The 18807-nt window shown below is 37.1% G+C and overlaps 1 protein-coding gene across 3 annotated transcripts in view; it reads right to left on the bottom strand.

Moving 5' to 3' along the window:
- The window catches only part of GHR (growth hormone receptor), a 691384-nt gene that overhangs the window by 366289 nt on the left and 306288 nt on the right, over positions 1–18807 (bottom strand). The gene's annotated exons all lie outside the window — the stretch shown is intronic.

The raw sequence follows: 18807 nt of genomic DNA, 5'->3' as shown, positions 1-18807 counted from the left end.
TGAAAGTTTATTTTGGACTTGACTGTCCCTTTACAGGCACATTAAACCTGCCATATTTTTTCTTTCATGATTCAAAACAGAACATACAATTTTAAACAACTTTTCAATTTACTTCTATTATCTAATTTGCTTTGCTCTTGGTATCTTTTGTTGTAAAGCATACCTAAGAAGGCTCAGTATCAGCAATGCTTGCTGCTGATTGGTGGCTGCATATATTTGCCTCTTCTCATTGGCTAACTCAATATGTTCAGCTAGCTTTAAGTAGTGCGTTGCTGCTCCTTCAACAAAGGATACCAAGTGAATGAATCAAATCTGATAATAGAAGTAAATTGTAAATTTGTTAAAATATTATGTTCTGTCTAAATCATGAAAGAAAAAATGTGGGTTTCATTTTCCTTTAATAAAGGTACAACAAGCACAAGGATTGGTGGGTTTGTAAAATAAATACTTTTTATTTAGGAAGTGCTTTTCATTAAAAAAAAAAATGCTGCAATTGTTAATTTGTTGTAAATATTTTAATTTAAACATTGTGCTGCATATATTGCCAACACTACAAGCTTTCTTATAGGATATAATTGAGGCTTAGAACATCCTTATACAGTGCAGTATAATCTCATATGATTAAACCTGCAGCATGTTACATTCGGACTTATACACTGTGCAGTTGTGACATCACAGTCTTGTAACAAAATAATTCACACATCGCTACAATATTATTGTAAAAAAAGAAATAAATATTAGCACCTATATTATTACATGGAACTAAGATATAATGCAGGGTATATGAAACATAGAAATCTACTAGTTAAAGGGACATTATACACTCATTTTTTTCTTTGCATAAATGTTTTGTAGATGATCTATTTATAAAGCCCATAAAGTTTTTTTTTAAATAAATGTATATTTTTGCTTATTTTTAAATAACATTGCTCTGATTTTCAGACTCCTAACCAAGCCCCAAAGTTTTATGTGAATACCGTCAGCTACCTTCTCCAGCTTGCTCCTGTTTGTGTAAAGGGTCTTTTCTTATGCAAAAGAAGGGGGAGGGGGGAGTGTCTTATTTCCCACTTGCAGTGGGCTTTCCAACTACCTTTTCAACAGAGCCAAACTGACAGCTTCTAAGTAAGTTTTTAAACAGTTTTATACTGGATTTTTATATCAGTATCTGTGCATCTTATTCTTTATAGTAGTGTCTATTACATGTAGTTATATGAAAATGAGTGTATACTGTCCCTTTAAGAAGCCAGGCACACATTCTTTAGGAGACATAGTAAATGTAAAGCCAGAATAGGCATGCAGCGCCATAAGGGCTAAGGCTGGAAGGGTGTGGGATAGATAAAGGGGATTTGCTGTGAGTTTGCAACAATATTGCTGGGGCAGGGAGTGGCTTACATTGTCAAGTTGCCCTCCCTCCCTAATTGATGGTGGCGTGAGTCCATGTACTTATGGTAGGGGCTATGGCTGAGATAGGGACAGACGTTCTAATCTATGTAAGAAAGGAATAGTGTATAGGAGGGTGCTAAGAGCAATCCCCTAAAATAACAATATAACAATAACAATATAGAAACAGAAGTAAAATGTAAATATTTATTTATCAAAGAGCATAAAATGAAAAAGCATAAATATGGGACGTCTCCCAGAGGTATCCTAGTAGTAATAAATCAGTAAGGTATGCAATATAAGTTCTGTATAAGCAGTAATACAAAAAGTGTATCTAAGTCAGTCCATATAAAAACAGATCAAGCTGATATCCAAATAACCACCAAAGGGAGACTGTTCATATTATGCGGTATACCAGAATTAAAAGTCTCTGAAGCTACACTCGGTTTATGTGAGTGTTATAGTTTATATATAGATATATAGATACAATGATTTCCCAAATTGCCAGAAATCCACAAGCCACACGTTAACAATGTTACTCACAAGCTCCTCATGCTATCAGGATCGGCTGCACTGCAAATGTTTGTGTTTAACCACTGCAAAGTAACCCAGCCATTGAGTTGCATCCTAAAAGCAAATTAGATATATAGATATATACAAGTGACTTGGGCACCTTTAAAATATTTAAAAGGAGAGTCAAGTCAAAATTAAACTTATCATCGCACAAGCATTTCTAGTGAAATGCTTGTGCAATGCTGCCCCCTGCACATTTGCAACAAGCCGTCCGCTAGCAGGGGGTGTCAATCATCCCGATCGGATTGCTGTCCACCACTTCAGAAGTGGCGGATGAGTTAAGGAGCAGCGGTATTACGACCGCTGCTTCTTAACTTAAGTTTCAGGCGGACTTTTGGGGGTAGAATGCAGCATCCGCTGCTTAATAAATCTACTTTTTGAGGCACTTTCTCCTACTGAGCATGTGCAAAAGTGCACAGTATAGACATATATGCATTTTGTGATTGGCTGTCACTTGATACAGTGGGAGGAAAAATTGGATTCACTTTGAAATTTGCTAGAAAATATTCTGCTGCTCATTTTAAAGTGAGTGCTATTGTATTGTGTTTATATTGTGTATTTGTCAATTAGTTTTTTAAGTGCTGCCTGGGTCCCATGGTCTCACGAAGACCCGTTACAGAGCTGGCGCTGTTTGCGTTTTACGACAGAAATGATTTTAGTGCAGCCCCAACATACAAATCTATTACATGTCGCCGATTATTTCCAGGTTGTATCATAATTTTACTTTATTTTTCTGCCCAGGTTTTCTATTTTGCATATATTGTTTTATAGGTTTCTAGCGCGTTGGCTTTGTCTCTTCAACAAAACCTCACACAGTTTATTCATAGGATAAACATAATTCCTCAAAAATTCCTGTCACAGTTTGTGTGTGTAAGTTACAGATGTCCATTCTTTGGATAAAGATGTTTGTTCTGAGGCAACATCTGCAGAACGGAGCCTTGAATCGCAATCCTTGGATTTCTCACCATCTGTTATCCAAATTTCTAACATCACATATTTAAGGGGATTTTGAATAACAACAATAATAAGACTTTGTAGCATCACACAAGTTCAAAAACATGTTTGTTGTTAACACTTTAAATATCTGAGATGGGGAAAAAATATTACGTTCTTTCTTCTGTTGAATATTGTATATAGAAAAAGTGACAAGGGGTCTATGGATATAAAACGTCATATTCCAGATGCATCCTAAAAAAAATATGCTCATATGCTCCTTACAAGTTAATAAACTGACCTACAGGGTAGCATAGTCCGATAACTATCCTAATTAAAAATATATATATATTCCAAATATTTACTGCCTTTCTTTCTGCTTTGTAATACTTTTTCAGTGATCTATGTTACAAAATGTAAATAAAAATACTTCAAATAGACACTAAACACTTTCAGATTGTAATATAAAATGTGCAGTGAAAACATTTGCAATACACTTATGGTATTTATTTTTCCCCTTTTTCCTGTAATTAAACTCTGGAAATTGTGGGCTTTCCTGTTCCTATGAGAATTGGAAGTGAAGACTCACACAGTTACTGGTTTCCATGTACTAAGTGGTGTAAGTTGCTTTTAAGGCCTTGCTTCAAACAATATAAGGAGTGGTCATCAGATGGTGCTTCTTATACTCTCCACTACCTCTGAGGTGGTGGATTAAAATAACTCTAAACAAGCTCGCTTTGGTGATTGACAGGCCCTTCTCTTAAATGGGACGGCATTACACACTCAAGCAACTGTGAATAGGTACATATGGGCAGGGTCTTCTGCCCATTCGATGTAAAGCTGTGCGGACAGGTTCTCTAGTTGAGAACCTTGTCCTCACAGTTGTTACAACATGGGGCCCATTGCTTATTTACTCTAAAATTACATTTTCTAACAAATACGAGCATGCAATTTTTTTCCACTATAACGGCCCTTAAACAATGAATGTAATTAAAAAAAATCCATCGGCATTTTATTCTCAGGCTAATCTTTTCTTTGAATGCTTCATTAAATCTAACACGTATTAAGGCCTCGCGTCCATTGAGTCGTAATTCAGTTTGCGTGCACTCGCAAACCGATAAATATGCTGTCGGAAGCAATATCGTTTATCGACTGTTTCCAATGGCGCGTTATACCTCGATATCGGCAGCCGGACTTCGGCTGCCAAAAAGATCTTCGCGTCCCATAGAAAGTAATAGAAGCCGTTAATCGATAAATTATACCAGGTTTCCAATGAAAGCGCTAACCGTTAATACATTGTCGGAGGCTGTCGATACATTGAGATATATTACCCCCAGCTCAACTAGGTGTAAAAGAGGAAAATTGTTCTTTTTGAGACATATTTTCTATTGAAATTATAAAACTTGCAAATAATGCAAGTGTTTTAATGTAGAAATAAATTGTTATAAGTAATATTTATTGTTGTCTCATGTATAGAAATAGTTGAACTTATATTCTAATAGAAATATCAGTATATATTTAAATATAATAATATATGCAAGAACATATCTACAGAATGCAAACTAGACCTATGCCTAGGGCAGCAAGAAATATTACTTATATTTATGAAGTGTTAAATATAATTATATTAGAAAATAGTATTTGATTATTAAAAATATGGATAAGTGTTTTTTTATTTTTCTTGAGAGGTGATCACAGGTAAGAAGCACGGACGTTAAACGTAAATTCTATAGCGTAAGGTCGGGTTACCTTAGCAACTAATTGATTTTCAAGAAATCCGCCGTCAGATGGAAGCGTTAACACAACGTTAACTTACAGCTACACGAAAAGAGCGACTGCGCGCAACACGCTAATCTTTTCAATGGAAACCTGGTACTAAAATGCAGCCGTAAATTACTTTTAGCTGTCGGCCGCTTCGGTAGCTAAGGGCTCCATTTTTAACGACTCAATGGAAGCGAGGCCTAAGTGTTTAATGTCCCTTTAAAATAATATATTTTAAAAAGTACTTATATAAATATATACATTTTTTTTTTACTGTGCAGTGACACTCCCGTATTTCAACAGTACAGATTACATTCTAGATGTGGATAAAAATTCACTTTTAATTAAGAATAATAATAATAATACAGTACTTCCAACTATGGAAACAGTGTGTGACATTTTGCGTATCCAATGATGTTTTTTTTGTTTTTTTGTTTTTTTAAACACAAAAAAAAACCCCAATCATTGCAGAAAAAGGGGTAGATTTATCAATGTGCGGGTAGACATGATTCGCTGTAGTGGATCATGTTTGCCGCACATACGCTGTCGGCATTTATCATTGCACAAGCATTTCTAGTGAAATTCTTGTGCAATGCCGCCCCCTGCACGTTCCCGGCCGCTAGCAGGGGTGTGTCAATCAACCCGATCGTATCCGATTGGGCTGATTGCTATCCGCCGCCTCAGAGGTGACGGATGGGTTAAGGAACAGCGTTCTTATGACCGCTGCTTTTTAACTTATATTTCCGCTGTTTGGTAAATCTACCCAAATCTACTACTCAAATGTGAGCAATACAGCAATATTAATTTAACAATATTTTTCTAATCTCTTATGATTTTAGTAAGTTGTATGGATCAATTTCTCATAAGCATCAGTTCATACACAACATTTGTAAGTGTTTTTATTTTTAACTTTGTTGTTCTACTTTAAGGCCAGTGTCTGACCTCTATGTTGTGTTTGATTTCAGAAAACTAAATTGTTTATTGGAGATAAATGATAAATATTTTGTGTGTTGTATATTTTGCAGTTTGCAATGTGACTGGGACATAATGTCAACATTAAAGGGATTTTAAACAGTGCTCCTTTGACAAAAACAAATATGCTAAATCAAAATTAACATAAAACAGCAAACAATTTACTAGTTTTCTTGCAAAACTAGCATTTAGAAATTCTCAATGTAGCATTCTGACTGATCTGGGTATGAGCAAATCCCTGTTATCTAATCTATTCACTTTATAGTAAACCATCTCATGTTACTCTAGAAGTTTTATGACATCAGGCTAGATTAACCTTCCTGCAGAGGCCACAGCCTCCTTGTAATGCTGTGACAGCAAGTAAAGGACAGTGCACAAATGTAAAAATAAATGCTTGAAATAACCTTCAATAAGCAGCATTACAAGGGCTCAACCAAAACTTTGAATTTTAAGTAAGCAAAATTCAGTGATTTAAGGAAACAGTTAAATAGCATACATTGGGACAAAATATTCTTAAAGGGACACTGAACCCAATTTTTTTCTTTCCTGATTCAGATAGAGCATGCGATTTTAAGCAACTTTCTAATTTACTCCTATTATCAAATTTTCTTCACTCTCTTGGTATCTTTATTTGAAATGCAAGAATGTACATTTAGATGCCGGACCATTTTTGGTGAACAACCTGGGTTGTTCTTGCTGATTGGTGGATACATTCATCCACCAATAAAAAAGTGCTGTCCAGAGTACTGAATCCAAAAAAAGTTTAGAGCCTTCTTTTTCAGATAAAGATAGCAAGAGAACGAAAAAAATTTGATTATAGGAGTAAATTAGAAAGTTGCTTAAAATTGCATGCTCTATCTGAATCACAAAAGAAAAAAATTGGGTTCAGTGTCTCTTTAAATAAAAGCACAGAGGATAAATGGAAAACATTTAAATCTTTAACTAAATATACACATCAACATATACAACGTGGCTATAAAAGTAAAATAAATACACCCAAGCCAGTTTAAGAAATTATGAAAAAACATAGGGCATTTAAATTGTTCAAAGAAAATAGTACAGGCTCATTATTTCAAATATTTAGGGAATGCAACAAGGCATGCAAAAGAGTAATCAGATTAGCCAAAATTGAAAATGAAAGGGTTATTACAAAGGATTCTAAGATAAACCTTTAAATGTATTTTAGGTATATAGGACCAGATTACAAGTGAAATGCTATTGTTAGCGCGAGGAGCATAAATGTAATTGCAAGATCATTTTTTTTTAACGCACAAATTCATATTAAAAGTGGCGCACTGTTTACATTTACGCTCTCCATATTTTCTATGGGCAGTATTGACTTGCATTATAAGCTCGTATTACAAGTTAAAAGTAAATGCGAACTCAAACTGTTTAATATAATTTTGTATGGTTGAGTAAAGAGTTTGGCCAGAGGAAACAGTTGCACTAAACTACTCTATTAACCCTTAAACCCCAACAACCCCACATCACAAACTACCCCTATAGACTATTAACCTCTGAACTGACACAACCCCCATCGCAAACTACCCCACTAAACTATTAACCCCTAAACCCCCAAAATCCCCATCACAAACTACCCAACTACACTATTTACCCCTAAACCATCACAACCCCCATTGCAAATTACCCACTGACATCTAAACCCACTAACCAGCTAACGCAACACACCCTAAGTCTCTCCCCCACAAAAAAATAACCTTCGCTGAAAAAAAAACTTACATTACAGGAGGGATAAAATTACCATTACAGAAAATAAAAAACCTCTCATTACAGAAAAAAACAACAACAAACAAATGACCAAAAATAAAAATGTATGCGTATTCTAAAACTTAAGTCTGACTTAAATAAATAAACCTATACTAACACTAAAGTAAACTATAGCAGTAGCCCCTAAAAGGGATTTTGGTATTGCCATTGCCCTAAAGTAATTTTTCAGTAAAATAAATATAACCCAACAAACCAACTCTAAAATTGCCCTGATAAGGGTATTTGGTTGGGAATTTACCTCTTTTGCTGGCCAAAGGAAAAAAAAATTCTAAAAAAAAAAAAATTCCACCCCAAAGAAATCTTTTTTCTACTGGCTGATTTGAATTTGAAAAATGCAAGGTTACCCCTACTTAAAGGGGGTACCTTGCATTCAAAATTTAGTGTGTGGCGGGTGACAGCATGAAGAGGATGTGGGTGACGGATGATCCAAATGTAAGAGGATGTATGAAGATAAAAGACTGACGCCGGGATGAAGATGAACTGACGCCACCATGTAGGAGCCGGATTCAACTTTGTTGAATACAATATTTTCGATTCAGTAATAGGATTATTTTGGGTGTTTTTTTGTGCCTGTCTTTTTAGAATAGGTTTTTTCATTTGTTTTTTGTGCAGCAAAAGAGTTAAATGCCCAACCAAATGCCCTTTTCAGGGCTATTTTAGAGTAGTTTTTTTTTTTTAGATTGCCTTTTTTGGTCAGGGGAGAGGAGTGGGATGTTATTTATTTTACTGAAATTGTAATTTCGAGAAGGGGGTTGTGGTGGTTTAGGGGTTAATAGTGTAGAGGGGTAGTTTGTGATTGGGGTGTGAAGAGTTTTAGGGGTTAATAGTGTAGAGGGGTATTTTGTGATATGGGGGTGTGGTGGTTTAGGTATTAATAGTGTAGAGGGGTATTTTGTGATGTGGGGGGGTGTGGCGGGTTAGGGGTTAGTAGTGTAGAGGGGTAGTTTGCGATGTGGGGTGTGGCAGTTTAGAGGTTAATTGTGTAGAGTGTACTTTGCCATGTGGGGATGCGGTGGTTTATGGATTAATAGTATAAAGGAGTAGTTTGTGATGTGGGGGTGTGACAGTTTAGGGGTTAATAGTATAGAGGGTTATTTTGTGATGTGGGGTGTTGCTGTTTAGAGGTTAATAGTATAGTTGGTACTTTGTGACATGGAGATGTGGCGTTTTAGGGGTTAATAGCATAGAGGGGTATTTTGCCCTGTAGGGGGGTGGCGCTTTAGTGGTTATTAGTGTAGCGGTTACTTTGCGATGTGGGGGTGTGGTGGTTTAGGGGTTATAAGTGTAGTGGGGTACTTTGGGAAACAAAGTGTAGTGGGGTACTTTGTGGTGGGCTATGTGGCAGTTTAGGGGTTATTAGCTTATGAGGCTTATGGCAATTAGAGTTAGCACATGCATAAAGGTTTTTTTTAACATTTCTCACTCCATTGAAGTCTATGGGGGAGTAGGTTAAAGCAGTCTGAATATTCGAACTGTCTCTTTGCACGCGTCAGGTTATCAAGCAAGTGAATAAGTTTGTTTTCAACTTGTAATATGCGTGCAACCCAAAGTATGCAAAGTGCAGAAGATTAGTAAACTTGACATCATTAGTGGGTAAGATAATGAAAGGGATTATAAGGGATTATATTTTAGAGTATATTCAGAAAAGCAAGATTATGAGTTCAAATCAGCATGGTTGAATGAGTAATATATCATGTCAAACTAATCTAATAAGATTCAATGAGGAGGTAAGCAAAATATAGATAAAGGTGAATCAGTAAATGTGAATTACTTGGATTTTGCTAAAGCCAAGTAAGAGATTATTTTACAAAATGAATGGACTCTGAATAGCTGAAAATGTTAGCTCATGGATAAATAACTGGATAAAAGACAGGGAGCAACATATTGTAGTTAATGGGTCATACTCAGATTGGACAAAACTAATTAGTAGGGTCCCTCAGTGATCGGTACTGTTCCTTGTTCTTTCTAATATTTTAAAAATGACTTGAAGAAATGATTAAATAGCAACATCTATATTTTTTTGCAGATGATATAAAACTGTGTAGGGTGATTAGGTCGATGTCGGATGTCATTTCTTTGCAAGGGGATTTAAAAAAATAATTGAGGAATGGGCTAGTAACTGGCAAATGTAATATTGGTAAATGTAAGATTCTATATTTTGGACAAAAAAATATGCAGGTTACCTATTTGACAAAACAGAGGAGGAAAAGGATTTAGACATACTTAAAGATAACAAGCTAAAAATGAGGGTACAACCCAAGGCCGCGGATTCTTAGGCTAATAAGATACTAGCATGTATTAAAAGGGGCATATACAGTACATGCAAGGGAAGAAAGCATAATTCTGTCACTGTATAAATCCCTGGTAAGACCTCACAGTGAGCAGGGACTGCAGTTCTGGGGACCAGTTTTAAAAAGGGACATTACAGAATTAAAAAAATTTTTAGAGAAGGGCCACAAAAATAAGGGGAAATGAGGATTTAAAGGGACAGTCTACACCAGATTTTTTATTGTTTTAAAAGATAGATAATCCCTTTATTACCCATTCCTCAGTTTTTTTTTGTTTTTTTTTAAGTGTTTTTATTGAGGCAATCAAAACAGTTACAAACATTAACACATTGAAGGGCAATATCAAGATACAAAAATGCAGGGGGCATTAATTATATAGTTCTATACCTTAGTTAACAGAATACACCGTGTTGTCTTATTGAATTCGGACAGTACCCCTCATCATTATGCCTCATTTAATTACTTTATCTGCATAGTGTCCATGTTACAAAGATCCAGCTAAGGGATCTGAAAACTAGAATATAAATGAGGACACATCATTAATTACAGTAGGTTCATATATAGAGTTAGAGAGAAAACATAAAATAAACTGTAGACTCATACTAAACCTGTAAGAGCATCAATTGAACATTATGCAATATAAAATGATGACATATAAGCAGTATAGATATCAATCTAATTCACTTTAGAAAAAGCAATAACAAACACATTTTTAACTATCTTCAGGCTAAAGATGAACCAATCTAGGAGTGCATCAACAAACAGGCTAGATGTAAAGGAGACTGTGCATGTGAAAACAACAATATTATTGATTTTAGGGCCCAAAGAGCAGCTAATACTCTTTGGACAGGGCAGAGACTGCGTAACTCTGCCAGAAAAGAGAAAGAGAAAGAATGAAGGGGAGATGTAGAGAATAATTTACTGGGACACTACTAGACTGGGGCAGAAACTGCAGGTGTTCACAATCTGTAGGAGAAATTTGAGTGGATGAAATAGAGCTGATATATTGCAATCTTCTTCAGCAAGTTGATCTAAATGTCTACCTTAAATGTATTACATAAACATCTTTTGCCTTTTCCAACATTATAGTGGTAACAGCCAGTACCGTGCGCAGTCAAAAGATTCAGGGTCTCCTACGGTAGCTTGGTAAGATCCATGCCATGGTCACACCAGAGTTGCACATCAGATTTATATAATGCCACGCGATCCTAGACCTATACAGTAATGAGGTGTCCCAATAACTAACTAATGCTAACAAAACATATATTACAAATACATGAATATGCAAAGGGTATATACGATCTATGTTTTCAATTGCAGGGACCTCAAGAAACATGGGCTGGTTAAACATATATTATTTGTCTAAGGGACACATGTACCACAGCGCTGTATATGTATGGACTCTAAGCACAATTTTAATTAGAGGGAACACACACAATCATAATGGCCGCGAAGTCTGTCCTGTGTATAACGTTGGAAAGCACAGGGTGTCAGACAGAAAGCAGGTCATATTAAAGGTAAAGTTAGTTCCTTTTGTGAGAGTCAGTATATATGTGCAGCTGGAACAGTCAAAATTGAGCCACAATATGCTCTGACACCCTAAGCACAAACCTCAGACTAGCCCACTCCTGCCCGTCTGATTTTACAGACTAGCTTGCCGCAGGAACAGTACTTCAGGTACATCGGGTAAATTTTCTCCGGTATCCAAGCTGGGATAAAGTGGCACTGGAGAGAGTCAGTTATTCCCCCCGATACAGCCTCGCTAGGTATAGAAGTGTTACAGACCTGCAAAGGGATCGGTTCAGTGATAATTTGTAGCGGCTCCGTGCAAGATGGACCAACATGCAATATGGCATTAGTAAGGGCCCTCATGGCAGTTCGGGCTCCAACTTGGAAGTTAGATGTGATGAGGAGTTCATCCTCAATGCATGTGTTCCCTTGTTGCGACACCCCAGTTGGCTCCAATAGCTTAGGCACTAAGGTCCGTGAGAGAGTAATCCCTGTGGTGATGCGACTTCTCTGCAGTTGCGCGGGGCTGTTATGTGAGCTGAAGCTAGGCCCAATCTCCCCCGCCATAATGAGCCCATCAGACTCTGTTACGTTGCACTGCGTATCGGCTATTACCATAAGCCGGTCAAACCGGTCACATATGCGCTTCTCGTAGTCTTCCAATAGGGCTTGTACCTGCTGCAATAGGTTCCCCTCCATGCTGTTGTTAACCCGGTGTCCCCGGGGGGGGGGTGCCGAGATCTCTCTCACGGGGAGCCGTTGAAGGGTCTCAGCTGTCTGGTCTGGAAACTCTCAAGAGCGCCAAAAAAGAAATATACACGAAATCTGTTCATCAATCGTTGCTACACAAACCAGAATATCAGGCTGGATGGCTGCACAACATCGAAATTACAGGCAAAATAAGAATTGATTTCGCAGAGCTCCCAAATAAGCGGCCATCTTCAGACCTGGCCCAGACACGCCCCCCATTCCTCAGTTTTGCATAACCAAGACAGTTATATTAATATACTTTTTACCTCTGTGATTATCTTGTATCTAAGCCTCTGCAAACTGCCCCTTTATTTCAATTCTTTTGACAGACTTGCAGTTTAGCCAATCAGTGCCTGCTCACAGATAACTTCACGTGCACAAGCACAGTGTTATCTATACGAAAAACATGAACTAACACCCTCTAGTGGTGAAAACTGTTAAAATGCATTCTGAAAAGAGGTGGCCTTCAAGATCTAAGAAATTAGCATATGAACCTCCTAGGTTAAGCTTTCAACTAAGAATACCAAGAGAACAAAGCAAAATTGGTGATAAAAGTAAATTGGAAAATTGTTTAAAATTACATGCCCTATCTGAATCATGAAAGTTTATTTTGGACTAGACTGTCCCTTTAAACTATGAAAAGAAGTTAGCTAAATTGGTACCGTTAACTCTAGAAAAAAGGTGTTTGTGAGGTGAAATTATTACTTTATTTAAATATATTCAAGGCCCATATTCAGAGAAGGCAGTTGTTTGTGACACAAGGTCACAATTTAAGGCAAGAAAAAGGAGATTTAATTTCCAGCAATGTAAAGATTTTGTCACGGTAAGCACAATTAAATTGTGTAACATCTTGCCTCCGGAGGTAGTAATTTCCAATACCTTAGATAAATTTAAAAATGGCTTAGATATATTTCTTGCTACAAAAAGAATTTATGGATATGATTGCTTGTATTAAATGACTCAGTTTTCTAATTATTTAATGTAAGTTCAATTGTCAGCTTCTTTAGTATAAATCATTTAGTCTCTGTATAGGTTGAACTGTATGAACTTCTGTCTTCTTTCAACCTCATCTAATATTTTATGTTGCTAAAAAACTGAAAATTGTTTACATGTGATGTAAAGATCTTTTAATGCATCAATGGGTTATATCTGTTGAATTAATGCCTAAGAAAGTCTCTGTACAATAAATGGATTATGTGAAATGAGTATGTGTTGGAGACAGTTGCCAAGATTTCATAAATACTGTATTCTTTAAACAAGTTGCTTCTAGAAGATTCAAAGATAAAAAGATTCATTAAAAAATAATATATTTGGCTAAGTGGCTTCAGTATTTTCTTTTTGAACATATAATGATACAGTACAATATAGTACTCTATACTGTATGTGATCATTTTACACTTAGGGAAGTGGCGGCTGATGAAATTTTAGCTTGGTGGGGCCGAATATTCTGATATTTCTATAACTTAATTAGTTTTCATAACCTTAATAAGAAGTTAACTAGGGTTGCCAGGTGTTCAGTCAAGTATTTTAAAAGGCTGTTCCATAAAATCTTCACAAAAATACTAGACATTTAAATGTCCAGTTTTTAAAGTCTCTCGGCTAGATTACGAGTTTTTGTCGGTAAGGCTTGCGGTGCTAACGAGCATTTTTTTCTCACCGCTCACTTAAGACAACGCTGGTATTACAGGTTTTTCTAAACCCGGCGTTAGCCACAAAAAAGTGAGCGGACAGCAAAATTTAGCTCCACATCTCACCTCAATACCAGCGTTGCTTACGGTAGCGGTAAGCTGGCCAATCATGCTCGTGCACGATTTCCCTATAGGAAACAATGAAACACCTGCAAAAAAACAGCGTTCAGCTTCCAACGCAGCCCCATTGTTTCCTATGGGGAAATACATTTTATGTCTACACCTAACACCCTAATATGAACCATGAGTTTAAACATCCCTAATCTTACGTCTCAAGGTAGGGTGATCTTCAAGGGGTTATTGTTAAGTTTTAAAAAGGGGGGATTGGGTGGGTTTTAGAGTAGGGTTGGGTGTGTGGGGGGTGGGTTTTAATGTTGGGGGGGTATTGTATTTTGTTTACAGGTTAAAGAGCTGATTACTTTGGGGCAATGCCCCACAAAAAGCCCTTTTAAGGGCTATTTGTAATTTAGTATAGGGTAGGGATTTTTATTATTTTGGTGGGCTTTTTTATTTTATTAGGGGGATTAGATTATGTGTAATTAGTTTAAAAATTTGTAATTATTTTTTTATTTTCTGTAATTTAGTGTTTGTTTGTTTTTTGTACTTTATTTTATTTAATTGTATTTAATTGTATTTAGTTTAGGGATTTAATTTAATTATAGTGTAGTGTTAGGTGTAATTGTAACTTAGGTTAGGTTTTATTTTACAGGTACTTTTGTATTTATGTTAGCTAGGTAGTTATTAAATAGTTAATAACTATTTAATAACTATTGTACCTAGTTAAAATAAATACAAAGATGCCTGTAAAATAAAAATAAACCCTAAGATAGATACAAATGTAACTATTAGTTATATTGTAGCTAGCTTAAGGTTTATTTTATAGGTAAGTATTTAGTTTTAAATAGGATTAATTTATTTAATTGTAGTAATTTTATTTAGATTATTTTAAATTATATTTAAATTAGGGGGATGTTAGGGTTAGGGTTAGACTTAGGTTTAGGGGTTAATAACTTTATTATAGTGGCGGCGACGTTGGGGGTGGCAGATTAGGGGTTAATAAGTGTAGGTAGGTGTCGACGATGTTAGGGACGGCAGATTAGGGGTTAATACAATTTAACTAGTGTTTGTGAGGCGGGAGTGCAGCAGTTTAGGGGTTAATATATTTATTAAAGTGGCGGCGATGTCCGGTCGGCAGATAAGGGGTTAAAAGTTTTAGTTAAGTGTTTGCGATGTGGGGGGGCCTCGGTTTAGGGGTTAATAGGTAGTTTATGGGTGTTAGTGTACTTTTTAGCACTTTAGTCAAGAGTTTTATGTTACTGCGTTAGCCCATAAAACTCTTAACTACTGACTTTTAAATGCGGTAGGAGTCTTGACAGGAGAGAGTGTACCGCTCACTTTTTCCAAGACTCGTGATACCGGCGTTAGGAAAATCCCATTGAAAAGATAGGATACGCAAATGACGTAAGTGGATTTGCGGTATGCTCGAGTCGTGGAAAAAAAGTGAGCGGTACACCTGTACCTGCCAGACTCGTAATACCAGCGGGCGTTAAAAAGCAGCGTTGGGACCTCTCAACGATGCATTTTAAGGCTAATGCAAGACTCGTAATCTAGGCGTCTGGGTGCTAGTTAAATTTTAAATGCCCCCAATACAAATATTGAGCAGAAAGAAGTGAGGGGCAGCTAAGAGGGCCAGTCACTTCTATTTATGTGTGTTAATTTCAGCCAAAGGATAAAACAATTTAATTGTATGTTCCTGGCAGCCAAGGAGTAAAAAAAAGCTCAGTTGTGAAAAATATGCATGGTGGGATCAAAAGAGGGGGCTAAGGTAGAGATTATGCTGGTTCATCGTATTACCCTACCTGCCATTGTGGTCAATCATTGAATGTCCAGTATTTTTGTGGAGGACAGCCAGCAACCCTACTAGGGACACACACAAGCTGGGTGCTGACATTTTTTTTAATTGTTTGTTGGCCATGTGTAATGATTAGATTTAGTTGATTGTGTGGACAACAACTCCAGAACTACTAAATTCAGTAATATACCTTTAAATGGTAAATGTATCACTTAGACAAGCAAACTACTATTTGGAAGTAGTAAAATAGGTCTTGAGTGAATTAATAAACTGAGGAGGAAAAGGAAACAAAAAGTCTCCCAAGTAAATGTACAGGAGCTGAAGGCAGAATGTATCAGAATGTTGTTTTCATAACATACACTTGCTGTAATGGCTAGCTATATTGCAATGTAGCAGTATCCCTTGCGTTACAAACTGCAAATGAACATTCTCTGCGATCAGGAATCAGCAGCTGCTTAAAGGGACACTGAACCCAAATTTTTTTCTTTCGTGATTCAGATAGAGCATGCAATTTTTAGCAGCTTTCTAATTTACTCCTATTATTTTCTTCGTTCACTTGCTATCTTTATTTGAAAAAGAAGGCATCTTTAAGCTTTTTTTTTTGGTGCCCAACCCAGGTTGCGCACCAAAAATGGGCCGGCATCTAAACTTACATTCTTGCATTTCAAATAAAGATACCAAGAGAAGTTTCTTAAAATGTCATGCTCTGGGGCCTAGTTATCAAGCCGTCAACCTCAAATACGCTGCGTATTCCGCAGCGTATTTGTGGCGAGGCTGATACGCCTTAGTTATCAAAGGCTCGAGACCGGCAAAAGTAGAATTTTGTGACATAAGCTTCGATCCGCCGGACTCAGTCCGACACAGATCGATTCTTACGTCACTCCAGATGTTCCGCACACAAGTGCGGCACATTCTCACTACTTTTGCTAGCTATCAAAAAACTAGCAGGTACGCTCGGCACTTTTACGGCCCAGCGTACCTGGTTTTCAAAGCGCCAGCCTGGAGGCGGCGGATCCCATAGGAATCAATGGGAGTCTGACCATAGCGAAAGTACAAGTTCGCTGCTGACAGACATCCCATTGATTTCTATGGGAGCTGTCTACACCTAACACCCTAACATGTACCCCGAGTCTAAACACCACTAATCTGACCCCCCCTACACCGCCGCAACTAAATAAAGTTATTACCCCCTAAACCGCCGCTCCCGGAGCCCACCGCAAGCTACTCTATACATATTAACCCCTAAACCGCCGCTCCCGGAGCCCACCGCAACTATAATAAATGTATTAACCCCTAAACCGCCGCTCCCTGAACCCGCCGCAACCTATATTAAATGTATTAACCCCTATCCTGCCCCCCCTACACCGTCGCCACCTATAATACATTTATTAACCCCTAATCTGCCCCCCTACACCGTCGCCACCTATAATAAATTTATTAACCCCTATCCTGCCCCCCACTACGCCGCCGCCACTGTAATAAAATTATTAACCCCTAAACCTAACCCTAACCCTAACGCCCCCTAACTTAAATATTAATTAAATAAATCTAAATAAATTAACTCTTATTAACTAAATGAATCCTATTTAAAACTAAATACTTACCTTTAAAATAAACCCTAATATAGCTACAATATAAATAATAATTATATTCTAGCTATCTTAGGATTTATTTTTATTTTACAGGTACCTTTCAATTTATTTTAACCATGTACAATAGCTATTAAATAGTTATTAACTATTTAATAGCTTACCTAACTAAAATAAAGAGAAATGTACCTGTGAAATAAATCCTAACCTAAGTTACAATTACACCTAACACTACACTATACTTTAATAAATTATTCCTATTTAAAAATAAATACTTACCTGTAAAATAAACCCTAAGATAGCTACAATGTAATTAATAATTATATTATAGCTATCTTAGGATTTATATTTATTTTACAGGTAACTTTGTATTTATTTTAGCTAGTTAGAATAGTTATTAAATAGTTATTAACTATTTAATAACTACCTAGCTAAAAGAAATACAAAATTACCTGTAAAATAAATCCTAACTTAAGTTACAATTAAACCTAATACTACACTATCATTAAATTAACTAAATAAACTACCTACAAATAACTACAATGAAATACAATTACATAAACTAACTAAAGTACAAAAAATAAAAAAAGCTAAGTTACAAAAAATAAAAAATTAAGTTACAAACATGTTAAAAATATTACAACAATTTTAAGCTACTTACACCTAATCTAAGCCCCCTAATAAAATAACAAACCCCCCCAAAATAAAAAAAATCCCTACCCTATTCTAAATTACATAAATTTCAAAGCTCTTTTACCTTACCAGCCCTTAAAAGGGCCATTTGTGGGGGCATGCCCCAAAAAGTTCAGCTCTTTTGCCTGTAAAATAAAAATACAACCCCCCCCAACATTAAAACCCACCACCCACATACCCCTAATCTAACCCAAACCCCCCTTACAAAAACCTAACACTAATCCCCTGAAGATCATCCTACCTTGAGTCGTCTTCACTCAGCCGAGCCACCGATGGAACTGAAGAGGACATCCGGAGCGGAAGAAGTTAATCCTCCAAGCGGCGCTGAAGAAATCTTCCATCCGATGAAGTCATCATCCAGGCGGCGCTGAAGAAGTCTTCGATCCGGCCGATGTCATCTTCAAAGAGGCGCTGAAGAGGTCTTCTATCCGGGCGAAGTCATCTTCCAAGCCGGGTCTTGAATCTTCCTTCCGCCGACGCGGAACCACCTTCTTCACCGACGGACTACGACGAATGACGGCTCCTTTAAGGGACGTCATCCAAGATGGCGTCCCCTCAATTCCGATTGGCTGATAGGATTCTATCAGCCAATCGGAATTAAGGTAGGAAAATCTGATTGGCTGATGGAATCAGCCAATCAGATTCAAGTTCAATCCGATTGGCTGATCCAATCAGCCAATCAGATTGAGCTCGCATTCTATTGGCTGATCGGAACAGCCAATAGAATGCAAGCTCAATCTGATTGGCTGATTCCATCAGCCAATCAGATTTTCCTACCTTAATTCCGATTGGCTGATAGAATCCTATCAGCCAATCGGAATTGAGGGGACGCCATCTTGGATGACGTCCCTTAAAGGAGCCGTCATTCGTCGTAGTCCGTCGGTGAAGAAGGTGGTTCCGCGTCGGCGGAAGGAAGATTCAAGACCCGGCTTGGAAGATGACTTCGCCCGGATAGAAGACCTCTTCAGCGCCTCTTTGAAGATGACATCGGCCGGATCGAAGACTTCTTCAGCGCCGCTTGGAGGATTAAC

The sequence above is a fragment of the Bombina bombina genome, chromosome 2 (genome assembly GCF_027579735.1).
Source record: "Bombina bombina isolate aBomBom1 chromosome 2, aBomBom1.pri, whole genome shotgun sequence".
Classification (NCBI taxonomy): domain Eukaryota; kingdom Metazoa; phylum Chordata; class Amphibia; order Anura; family Bombinatoridae; genus Bombina; species Bombina bombina.
The sequence above is the reverse complement of the archived record's forward strand: the minus strand, read 5'-3'. Positions and strand labels throughout refer to the sequence as shown.